General features: G+C 40.3%; 1 pseudogene; it reads left to right on the forward strand.

Annotated features, from left to right (window-relative positions):
• The first annotated feature begins 7884 nt into the window (after window positions 1-7884).
• Window positions 7885-9933, forward strand: LOC110678904 (annotated as a pseudogene).
• The last annotated feature ends 3741 nt before the right edge of the window (window positions 9934-13674 follow it).

The following is a 13674-nucleotide window of genomic DNA, read 5'->3' on the forward strand; positions in this document are numbered from 1 at the left end:
TTGTCAGGAAAATATGCTAATTGGAAACATTTGTTAGATATATCAACTAAGAATGATAAGTTACTTTCTGGAAGTTTCTTGATGAGGATGTAGAAAATTCCATCATCGCCGGGAGCTTACAAATTTTGATTTTTTTCAATAATAGTTCTCACTTCTTCCAAATCAGTCACCCAAGAATTTTCGAAAACGTGCTGTTGATTGAGAAATAGTTACGAAGTCCTGAGTAACTTGATTTTCAATTGGACTAGAAAGTCCCAAATTAAAATTATGCGCGCTTTCAAACTGCATATCAAGTTTTTGGGCTTATTTGCAATTAGTTAGTAACCATAGGATTTCCTCTTTCAATGCCGGTATTGGCTTCAAAGGTTTTTTTTTTTTCAAAATTTTAGATAATTTCCAACAGGGCTGAGAGCCATAGTTCAATTGAGATTTTTTTTAAAAAATGTTTGTTTCTCATTAAGAAAAATAGCTTTTTTATTTATTTCTGCAAATCATGCCATATAATTTTCATAGCAGGATCGCGAGTGCGTTAGAATTGCCTTCTCCACACGTTTTTAAGACGGATCAAGAGTTTAAGATCATCGTCTATAATCACGGATAATATAATCCTCCTGGCTTCAATAATGGAATTTGTTAAAGTTTCGTGAGCATTGTCAATATCAAGTTTTGTTTGCAAAGCAATGTTAAGGCCTTTTTGTGCGTCATCAAAAATGGCTTCTTCTAAAATCATTAACATATTGATATGATAGTATTGGTATTTGCAACATCGATGAAATAGTTCTACTCATCACCAGATTCTATGGATTATTTAAACGAAGAAAAATTGCTTCAGGTTGTATTTCAATATTTGATCAACCAATTTCAGATAGAGAATCAACAATATACATGAAGATTAATATTCTACAAAAAATCTCCGATCTTAGGCCGCATTTTAATTGCCTCACACAACTACACTTGTAATTAAGAAGCTGCTTACCTTTTCCATTGTAATTCTGGCAGCAAACATTTGTGTTTTGGATTTCATATTACGTTCACAACACTTCCACTAAACAAATATTTCATTCATTTTCCTTAAAGGAACACATTTTAAACGAGAATCAAATATTTATATAGTTTTAATTAGCGGCAACACTCAAAACTATGATGGCGGTGATTTTTACTTGCTGCAATTCGACCACGCCGCAGCACATTGAGACAAGCCCTGTGTTTTTAGTCTAAAATTTCCATTTTTTTTAGTAATTTTCAGGTCAGATAGATTGGGCAAAGAATGGTTACTTGGAACTCATACGTTGTTTGTTTGCGATTGTTTCAAATTACAGAAACCATCTCTACGAAGCATTGAATCATACCAAGAGTTTTAGCTATTTGGACCACCCAAATTAATGACAAACTCCACAGTGCGATGCGTCGAGATGCGTCTACCGTGTGTGCACTCAGAAACACGGGTAGGCACAGAATTACTAAATTTTAGAAATTTATAACTATTTTCTATCTGCTTCTCTTTCATTCTGCAGGAAATTTTATTCCTATTTGTCAATTCGCCTGGGTTGAAGCATCGCTAAGCTTCAACCCCAGGTGAAATAACATTTAGTGTAGAAATTCATAGCAGAATGAAAGAGAGGCAGATAGAAAATAGTCATTAATGCATAAACTTTAGAAATTCTGTGACTATTTTTATTTCTGAGTGTGCACAATGATTGCAGTGCACTATGGGCCAGGGACGCAATCTGGCGGGACAAAATTAATAACTCGGTAACGAAGCGTTTCCGGTATTTGGTGTCTTCGGCAAAGTTTTTTGTAACAACGAGGACCATCTACTGACATAAACGGATAGTTCGTAAATCGTCCGCATAGGGTGCGCCACAATCTAACTTTTTACTGTGACTAGAGACTTGGCATGTTCGACAAAGTTGTTCATTTTAATATTACAAACAACTCTTTCGAAGACGTCAACATTCCACAGCCTACTGTTTTCGAGTTATTGGCAAAAGTAGACCAAATTAGTGAAAAAACACGATTTTTTTCACCGAATTTTACATTTTTCCTTAGAACCATGTCATATAATATTTTTTGCTGATAAATATATAACAAACGCAAGCTCCGATGGAAAAATGTTAATAATACGACGCATAAAAATTAAGAAATTATGAAAAAAACTTGTGATCTTTTTGCAAAATGGTAAGTTTTATAATATGCAGCAAATGTTCTGAAAAACAAACATATAACAATTGGTAGAAAAATCTGTCGCCTACTAGCTGGCAACACCGTCATCTCTAGCACCTTGCCAAGTGCATAACAAAAATATGTGATAATCCAACATAAAAATAGAGCGATTCCGTTGCCCTTCATTAAATCATAGTGTTTCCTTTTGATATGTACGATTGAAGAGTAGATTTCCAATACTCGCCAATTTACTAAATTTCCCATGTGTTTACATAGAAATATGCCAACACATATGTTATATATTTTTTTTGTTTGTTTTGAAAATGTGCATGAAAAGTGACACTACTATTATGGACCAATGCATGAGTTCACTATTTGACGTTTGAGCGGTGCCGCGTTATTATGTGACCATGAAAACAAGTGTATTTGGCACCGCTCAAACGTCAAACTCGTGAACTCGTGCATTAGCCCATACTACACTATTCAAATGATTATTTGAGTTACACGCCACTTCACCTTAACATCAAGATATCTATCGATATACCCGTCGAACGGGGTAACATGCAACAGATGTGAAACTTGCAACATATCGACAATGTATTCGAATTAACGTTTTCTATAGCATTGATCAAAATTATTTAAATTTATATCATCGCTTATTGACTTAAGGTAAAAAACAGAAGACTTTGACAGAGGGCCTTCCTTAGCCGAGTGGTTAGAGTCCGCGGCTACAAAGCAACGCCATGCTGAAGGTTCGATTCCCGGTCGGTCCAGGATCTTTTCGTAAAGGAAAATTCCTCGACTTCCCTGAGCATAGAGTATCATCGTACTGCCATACGATATACGAATGGCCATACGATACGAAAATGGCAACTTTGGTAAAGAAAGCTCTCCAGTTTAGTTAAGTGCTCATAAGAACACTAAGCCGGCTTTGTCCCAGTGGGGACGTTAATGCCAGGAAGAAGAAGACTTTGACAAGGATTGGGGTATTGTTTCTATTATGATTGATTTGTTGTCGGTGTAAATCATAATACACGTTTATCTTATACAAACAAGACTACAAATCGTTCCTCGCACCACACAAACGGCAGAAAAATGTCATTAGAGGTATTTGCTATCAGTTACATTCAGTGAAACAATTGTCACCCCCAAAACGCAGCCACAAAGACATTGTCATCTCCTATTCTTGTTGCAACAATTTTATTCCGCAACATCAGTTTGTCATCACTTGAACAGAATATGACAATGATCAATCACTACGTGTGCAGTGGTTTTCCTGGGCTTCGCATTGGAATGTTCGAGAACTTTCTCCGTGTGGTAAACATTGACACGTTATCAAACAGCATCCATAAACTAATTTGTTTATTGTGTTCAAAATAACTGATTAATCGCGAGCTGAAAAGGTTGCAACAATGTTGCCCATTGTGATTGTCATGACAATTTTGCTTTTGATTGTATCCCTATCCGCAAAAGTTGGGACAAACGGTAGTGATCGAGCTTGCTTCGTTGATTGTTTTTCGTCTGTATTGATGACAACTTGATTCACTGGTTACAAGTATTTTATAGTGTGAAGAAGGATTTGCATAAAAGTATTATTAATTTCAGGCTAAAACACTATAAAAATGAAAGAACGAATTTGACTACACTTGTGGGGTACCGTAAATTCGGGTGAAATTGATCAGTAGGGTGAACATTGATCACTGTCTCACACGATTTTATTTCCCTCTAATAGAGCACAGAAATCAATGCAACCTATTTAAATGAACGTTGTTTGTCTTAACTATTGTCGAATTGCATGTTGTGAAGTTTTTTTGTGTTAAGGAATGTTTATTTCTATGAAAATAATAGAAAATTCTACAATCGTGTTCTGTGTGGTATTGACAGACACTAATAAACTTATAGTTTAAACAAGGATTTGGACATGGTGTCAACCTGAACATTTGTAAGGATGCTTAAAATATATCCCCCAAAACGAAATTTTAACATCAAAATTCGTACCAATTTGTTCATATTGTTTGTAACAATTGATTTTTCATACAAAACAGAAGATTCCTTTGGAAATTGCCTACATTTAGGCGTTTTCTACGGTATCGTTGAACATTAATTGTTAATTATTTCCATTAATTTTGCATTGTTAAGAATTTGGTAAGCAATATTTGGATTCAGGAGGCCCAAATTAAATAAGTAAGGTTGTTTTCAAAACTAATAATAATTGTTTTGACAGGTGATCAATTTCACCCCGAAACGGAGTTCCTTGATTTTTTATTTTCGAGACGATTTTTAGCACTAAAATCACAACTGTATGAAAATTTGAGTATATAAGCCAATGAGGCTCACCGTCGTACTTGTTTTCCTGAATTAAGTTGTATGGAATTGGCAACATCATAGAAAACAGATATGGAAAACAGTCAAAAGTGATCAATTTCACCCGAAGTTACGGTAACTTGCAACAGTAATTTTAATCACAAATATTTAACATATTGCCGCTTGCCATCAAAAACCCTTGCAATAGCAAAATATTTGCAAAATTGTGTTAAAATTGTACCTTAATCAATTTATTACACGTTTAGTACAAATATTACAAAATTTACATAAACTGCATTATTATTAGAATTATTTAATTTTTCATCGTGAGAACTGTGAATGATTAGAAAAAAAAATCAAAAGGTAACTTGCAGATCGTGCATTGTGATTTATTTTGCGTAAAATATGTCAAGTTATGTCAAAATATCAATATATCTAGACATTGCAAACAATACATGGTACGGCACTTTGGTTAAAATATGTATAAACAAAATATTTTTGGAGCATGACTTAAAATAGCATTATTCTTATTTGAAGAAAAACCTGCAACAAAACTTTTGAATGGCTTTCAAGTAGCCGTTAAGACATTTGATATGCAAGAACGTGAACGGAAACGTGTTTGAAATTAAATCGAATAGATTAAATACTCATCATTCAATCAATAATTCACGGAGTACAGTACCTTTCTCTGATTTCTGTCATACTTTTACTGTACTAGATTATTGAATGCTCAAAATAACACGATATTGGTTAAGTTTTTGCCAATTAATTTTAGGTAGCCCTGTGCTTTGCAAGTAGCGTAAAAAATGTATGTTTTTAGTCTCTCTTGATCCCAGCAAACCAAATTATAATAAAATTAACATCGCTTGGTATTCTTTACGGGGCGATTGGGATACTAGATGGTTTTTGGGTCTCCTTAAATTTTTGATCCATATAGCTTTAAAGTTCAAAAGTGTTGCAAGTAATTCCGTTTGACGATGTGTTTCATATGTGTAAAAAAGAACATACCGAAAATAATAGAAAATGGAGCTGATAGGATCGCTTCATGGGATATTTGAAATGTAACCAGAATCAAAATTAGCGTGAGTAACCAGTTGACCACAAAGGTGACTAGAATCGGTTAAGACCGTAGAAGGGTTTCTAGAAGAGGAAAACAGGAACGACCACCAATTTTTGAATTGAGAAATATCCTGCAGAGAACGTTCATACAATTAGGTCGAGGTCACACAATCATTAAAAACGAAGAATGTTTTACCAAAAAAAATAAATTTTTCACGAAAATCGTTAAAATAATTATTTTTTCTTCTTCTTGGCATTAACGTCTTCACTGGGACAGAGCCTGCTTTTCAGCTTTTTGTTCTAATGAGCACTTCCACAGTTATTAACTGAGAGTTTTTTTGCCTAAGTTGCCATTTTCGCTTTCGTATATCGTAAGGCAAGTACGATGATACTCTAATGCCCAGGGAATTGTTAGATTTGAGTAACACGGAAACATTTTGACGGCGCACAGGTTGAAATCCTCCTCGCCCGATGAGGTTTGCGGTGGCAAAGACTATGGACGCTTAACAGCTTTGGCTGATTATTTTCAGCCATCTCGTACAAATCTCGGGTGAGTGCACCGATTCCTGCAGGGCCAATTCTGGAAACGCGAGTCAACCCAGAAATCTTGAGCGATTTCACAAAACCGGACACTTGATTTGCACCAGATTGATGATTGTAAGATTTGGTGAAATTTTACTAATTTTGTTAAAATGTTTACCGCAAATCGCTAGAAATTTCACCAACATATATTATTTAATTCACCGACAGTTCTGTTGCTGTGAATATTGCCAGTAATACTGCGCTTCACGGTAGAAATAGTTCAAAACTCTTTCAAAATTAAATTGTCGTATTGAAAAGGACGGTTGGAAGAGGATATAGGGGAAGACGGGGTAAGAGCGCCGGGGTAAGACGGACCACCTTCAGTTTGGCATAAAAATAGCGGTTTTCTTGAAAGTTTATCAAGCACTTTGCATAAAGACAAGATTTTTGTTTTTCCGAAGCATTTAGGATGATATTTTTATGAAATTTTCCATAACAAATATCAAAAACAAAGATTCTGCTTGTCGATATTGAATTTGATCTAAGTTTAACAGATACTCACTTAAGGATTTCGGAAAGGTTTTTTTTGTAAAAACGTTACAAATTACCCGTCCATGCTTGAACAACAATGTGAAATGTGCATTAGTGAAGGGAAAATTGAATCGTAAATATTGAGCTTTGAAATAAAGCCATAGTTCTGAAGTTTGCGTAAGTGGGGTAAAACCGACCACTGTTGATAGGGTAAGACCGCCACCCTAATTTATACCAATTCAATTTTCCAAATCATTTTTAAAGTTGTAACTACGTTTTACATTACTATTCCAGTAAAATTTGTAAAAAATTCAAGCCGAATCCGCATATTTTTTTCAAAATATGGGTGTTTTAAGGATATGATAAATACATATCTAAGTTTTTTTAATTCATTAACCCTAAAAATGATTCAATGTCCACATTAATCAATGTAGAATTCATAAAACATTATACTTTTTAGAATCACAGCGAACTGATATATTTTTTTGCAAAATTGTGTACGAAAATCGTAGTGGTCGCTTTTACCCGTGGGTGGGCGGTTTTACCCCGTCGCTAAAAATAATCGTGATAAGACATCACTTTTTCAATATTCAAGAAATAAATATTTTTTACAAATACAACACCTGTGATATTTTTTGATCATACCTTAGGCTTCAAAAAACGACATGCCAAGCAGAAAAATAATTTATTGATTCTTGATTTTTACATATGAATTAAATTGGTTAGGCGGGCGGACTTACCCCGCCTTCCCCTAGTCGATAGATATTCTATGCTCAGGTTTAGTGGATTCTGTGACCGTTTCGAATTCTGGTGTTGGAGCTGGGGGCGATTTAACCTCCGAATTTATACAGCGTTGCCCTAACACTTCAGAGCGTAGCCGGCAACATTCCAGATGACTTCAGCACATCGCGGGTTTCCTCATAGATGAGACCGGAGGTACGCTTGACTCCGCCACGGTGAGCCAGACGGCGGATGGCGGGCTTGGTGGTGATGCAATGTATGTTATCCCGCAAAACCTTGCGATGACGCTCAGCGCTTCCTTTTCCGACTCTTTTGCCTCCGTTGTCTGTCTTCGGCAGCGATTGAAACAAAACTGATACACGGCTGCCGGCTCGTGCTGTTTTAAGGCCCTCCCAAATCAAAGCGACTTTCTCCAGCGACAGCGACAAAAAATCGTCACGATTTTGTTGTTGAGTCACTGCATGCACTCCCATATAGAACTATCTAGACTGACGCGACGAAAGTCGCCGCAAAATCGCGCCACTGTGGCTTAGACACGCTCATCAATCTGTGCTTGCAGCAAAACATCAGCGAAATCGCGGCGATTGTTTGTCGCTGTCGCCATAAAAAGTTGCCTTGATTTGGGGAAGCCGTTATGCGGTACGCGATGGATGAGTTGTTCTTGCTCGCTCACTGTTCACTGCTCGTCTCGCTCGCTCGCCCAGCACGGGCTAGGGAAGGTTATAAAACCGACCGGCTGCCGCGCAAATTCAATCATTCGTTTGTTTTGATCAGTCCAGATACCGCTACTACGACGATGGCTCGTGCCAAGCAGACTACCCGTAAGTCCACTGGTGGAATGAAACCCCTCGCAGCCACAAAAGTCGCTCGCAAGAGCGCCTCAACCACCGAGGGAGTCAAGAAGCCGTATTGCTATCGGCCAGGAATGGTCGCTCTGCGTGAGATCCGCCGCTACTAGAATTCGACAGAGCTGCTGATCCGCAAGTTTTCATTCCAGCGCCTGGTCTGTGAAATCGCTCAGGACTTCAAGACCGATCTGCGATTCAAGAGCTTGGCCGTCATGGCCCTGCAGAAAGCGAGCGAGGCCTATCGTTGAGGGTACCAGCATGTGCGCGATCCACGTCAAGCGTGTCACAATCATGCCGAAGGACTTCTCGCTGGCTCGTCGTATTCGTGGCGAACGCGCATAAACTGAATTGAAGCATAATTTCAAACAAAACGGCCCTTTTCAGTGCTACAACAATGCATTCCACGTAAAAGAGTTACAACCAGCCACATTTCATCTTTTACTATTAATTAATTTAGTTATTTAATTGCCAATTATGATTTCGGATGATTAGTTTTCTTACGAAGAGAAATGGCAAACAAAGTTTTACCTAGTCCCGTCGGGTATCATTTTTGCACTCGTCTTTGTGTGCGTAGGGTGCCGGTACCAATGGTTGTAATGTACCAGTAGATTGAACTATGGTGTTCGATTACTTGGGAGATTAGCGGACTCGATTGACTCCAGTGGACGGCGACGAAATAGAACAGCACCGATTTGAATTTACTAATTGATTTATTGCTCCCCGAGCATGCAGCGCGCCTGCTCGAGGAGATGACTATTGAGATACACTTTTTCTACATGCAAAATTGGCTTGCTTTTATACGCAAGCAGAGTACGGTGGTGATGTTGTTTTCTATGGAAACGTGCGCACTGCTTGCTTTGATATCGTAAAGCAAAGCAGGCAAGAACGCTGGGTTGCTTGGATGACGCTGCCTACTGCAGCACAGGGCTGCTGATGCTAAACGTTGTGCTGGTTGGTATTGGCTCCATACAGCCAGTGTGAACGCCGTTTGCGGTGTTGCTTTGGTCGATTACACGTTTGCTGTTGGCTTGGTTTTAGTTGTCTGAATGAAGAGCGGCAAGTTGAATTGTGACGTTGATGAGATGTTTTAGCAGATGACGATTTTGTAATCGAACATACTGCCCCCTGCTGAAATGACCATTTCTGAAGATTTGTTTCGTGGTTGAATTGGTGGTTTGCATTGGTAAGGCTCCGGTTGATCTGCCCTCAGAAACCGGGTATGCTAGTTGGGTTGATCCTCTGTAGAAACCGTTGCCCAAACACGATAGAATGGGAATGGTGGTTGATCTGCCCTGTGCAGAAACCTCGACGAATATGGCGTGGTTGATCTACGAAGAAAACCGCTAGCCGAACTGCGATTTCGTGGTTGAACTGATGATAACAATTGCCGACGGGTTGGCGTTTGCTTCTCCGGTTGATCTGCCGTCAGAAACCGGGAATGCCAGTTGGGTTGATTCTCCGTGGAAACCGTTTGCCCTGAAAACGATGGTGCGAATGGTGGTTGATCTGCCCTGTGCAGAAACCTCGAAGAATGTGGCTTAGTTGATCCACGAAGAAAACCGCTGGCCGAACTGTTGTCGATTACCCGGTTGATTTATAAGGTAAGTTGATCCATCGTGAAAACCGTTTGCCCGAAAACGAATGATGAGAATATTGGTTGATCTGCCCTGTGCAGAAACCTCGAAGAATAGTGGCATGGTTGATTCACGACGAAAACCTCTAGCTACACTTCGATGAAATCGATTCACAAGTTGATATTGATGAACGGATGCGAAAAAACGATTGCTGCTTGATTGATGGTGATGATGTGCTGGCTTAGCGGATTGGTTCCGCTTCCGAACGATTGCTTGCTTGTGTTCCGATCATCGGGAATGCTCGACCGATGTCGGGACGCGATGGATTGTCCAGGGTGGATACTATTGCTTGCATATGTTGTTCCACGGTGCTGTTGGTCTTCCACTGGGTTCCACGATGATTTGAACGGATTCCTATCGACTTTCAAACTCGACGATTCTCCAGCGATACGTTCCGTAGGGTTGATCTGGGTGGATTCTTCTCGACACCCAATCCGGTTCGAAGGACCATTGTTTAATCTTCACTGAATTCAGATTCAGATTCTTCAGGGAACTAGCGGACTCTGCCTTCACTTTCCTTTGATGGTCTATTTCTATGGATTCACACTTTCAAACACAGAATTGCTTGCACGGTAGATTTAAACAAAAGTTTTATTCTTATTCACTAGCACTCGCGCATTTATTCTTAAGATTAAATGTTTGTAACTTAATTTATTGTTTAACTTAGTCTAGCAACATAACAACGAGAATTTTGACATTGATCACAACAAACTAACGAAAACGTAAATTCGACACGATAACTGGGGGTAACATGCCTTACGACGACGGAGGATCGATCTGCACTGGTTCGGTTGGGGTATTTGATCAGAGCCAAGAGTGTAGTGAGTCATCCCTCTCGTCCATGCCGGTCATGTATTGATTAGATGTGGATGATGAACAACAGAGAACTTCGTCTCACACATGTAGGGTCGCCTGGTCTATGTGTACTGACCAATCGATGGTTGATCGTCGAGTGACTACGTTGGTGAGAGATGGGTGACAATCCACAGATAAGAGGACATGATATCCAACATTCGTCGGCAATCGCGTTTCCAAAATCCAGCAAATTACCGAGAACAGTGAATGGAACCACATCGCTGGTCTTGAAAATCCCGCCGATATAATTTCAAGAGGACTGCCAGCGGCGGAGCTTCTCCAGTGCCCAAAAATGGTGGGAAGGACCTTCATGGCTCCGACACGAAAAGGAATCATGGCCAATTCAGATCAGTGAAAGTATTGATGAAGAAGCGGCAAAGGAAGCACGGAAGGCTTCAATTGCAACTGCGTTACCATCGCCAACATTCGTTGAAGATTACGTTGGTCGATTCTCCAACTACCAACATATGCTGCGGATCACTGCGTACTGGCAGCGGTTCTTCAATAATCTACGTCTACCAAAATTTACACGAGTCATTTCCTTGCCACTATCTACCGCCGAGATTCTTGGCGCTGAATTGACTCTCGTTCGTTTGGTCCAGAAGGACAGCTTTTAGGCGGAATTGAAGGCTGTCAGAGCAAAACAAACTGTTTCTCCACACTCTTGTCTTCGTTGGTTCCACCCAATCATTGACTCGGATGATGTTCTTCGTATCGGTGGACGTCTTGATCGCTCGGCACAACCTTTCGATTCCCGCCATCAGATTCTGCTCCCAGGTTCACACCCGTTCACGGAACTTCTTGTTCGTAGTCAGCATGAACGTCTTCTTCACGCAGCAGTGCAGCTACTCACCAACACTCTTCGGCTGCGATTTTGGATCCTAGGAGGCAGAAATACTACTCGGCGGATTGTTCACAACTGCGTGACATGTTTCCGAGCAAAACCCAAAGCCATCGAACAGTTCATGGCCGAACTTCCGTCACAACGTGTCACAGCATCGCGGCCATTCTCCGTAGTCGGAATCGATTTTTGGGGTCCGATCTATTTGAAGCCACGCCATCGTCGAGACGCGCCACCGAAGGCCTATGTTTCAGTATTCGTGTGCTTCAGTACAAAGGCAGTCCACTTAGAACTTGTAGTGGATCTCAGTACGGCTAAGTTTCTTCAAGCCTTCCGTCGTTTTGTTTCTCGCCGTGGTTTGTGTGCAAATATTTACACTGACAACGGCAAGAATTTCGTTGGTTCTGCCAACGAGCTGCGAAAACTGTTGTGCGCCGAAGAGTTCAGGCATGCTGTCGCTAATGAGTGTTCGAGTTCCGGAATTCACTGGCACTTCAATCCTCCTCGTGGATCCCATTTTGGAGGACTATGGGAAGCGGCGATTAAATCAGCACAGAAACATTTTGTTCGTGTATTAGGAGATCGAAAATTAGCCTTTGACGACATGGAAACGCTTTTGGTTCAAATCGAAGGATGTCTGAATTCTCGTCCGTTAACAAAATTATCGGATGATCCGTCGGATCTCCAGGCCCTAACACCGGGTCATTTCCTAGTCGGATCTTCACTGCAGTCAGTTCCAGACGTCGATTACGAATCGATTCCAATGAACCGTCTCCATCAATGGCAGCAGATCCAAAAAATGCTTCAGGACGTCTGGAAACGCTGGCACGTAGAATATCTACAAGCGTTGCAACCTCGCAGCAAATGGATTAAACCACCGGTAGAGATGAAGGAAAATCAAGTGGTTGTCATTGTGGACGAAAATCAACCGCCAATGCGTTGGCCCATCGCTCGAATCCACAAGCTCCATCCCGGACGAGACGGTATCGTTCGCGTCGTTACGCTGCAGACCAGCTCTGGCTTGCTCACCCGCCCTGTGGCCAAAATTTGTGTCCTACCTGTTCCATCGCCGAATAATGACCAATCAACCCCCATCAACCAACCGCCTCCGCAGTCTGGTAAACCGTTTCTTCAGACAAACAACTGAGCATCATCGACTTCAGCATGTCGATCAACGTCGAGTACAATGATGTAGACGACTTTAATTCAAGGCCCTCAAAACGTAGGGTCCAGGTAAGGACCTTTCCAAGATCAACCAACCGTTCGTATCAAGCTTCCGGGTCTTACTCTCTTTTGCATGTTTGGAGCCTAATCCAACAACCAACGGATTACTGCCCACAGCTTTCTACAAGGTTTAGACGAATTTGACGTTAGTTTGACAAGGCTCTCTATCCAGAGGGTCCAGATCTTCACCACCATTCATCGAGGTCTTAAGTCGTCGTGGTCCAGAAATAGTTATTTCTGCGGAGGGCAGGATGTTGGATATCATGTCCTCTTATCTGTGGATTGTCACCCATCTCTCTCCAACGTAGTCACTCGACGATCAACCATCGATTGGTCAGTACACATAGATCAGGCGACCCTACATGTGTGAGACGAAGTTCTCTGTTGTTCATCATCCACATCTACTCAATACATGACCGGCATGGACGAGAGGGATGACACACTACGCTCTTGGCTCTGATCAAATACCCAACCAAACCAGTGCAGATCGATCCTCCGTCGTCGTAAGGCGTGTTACCCCCAGTTATCGTGTCGAATTTACGTTTTCGTTAGTTTGTTGTGATCAATGTCAAAATTCTCGTTGTTATGTTGCTAGACTAAGTTAAACAATAAATTAAGTTACAAATATTTAATCTTAAGAATAAATGCGCGAGTGCTAGTGAATAAGAATAAAACTTTTGTTTAAATCTACCGTGCAAGCAATTCTGTGTTGAAAGTGTGAATCCATAGAAATAGACCATCAAAGGAAAGTGAAGGCAGAGTCCGCTAGTTCTCTGAAGATTAAACATATGGAATAAAACGAACATTTTTCGATAAAAACAACATGTGCCATTTTTAGTGGATAGATCGTCTCTAGTTTAGTCGATTTGCCAAATTTCAGCTTTTTATTTTTTCGAAAAGTCATATAAATAATTAAGTTTATGAAAAATTTGCTCCCTTGCACCAGTAGTAG

This window comes from Aedes aegypti, chromosome 3 (assembly GCF_002204515.2).
Source record: "Aedes aegypti strain LVP_AGWG chromosome 3, AaegL5.0 Primary Assembly, whole genome shotgun sequence".
Taxonomy (NCBI): domain Eukaryota; kingdom Metazoa; phylum Arthropoda; class Insecta; order Diptera; family Culicidae; genus Aedes; species Aedes aegypti.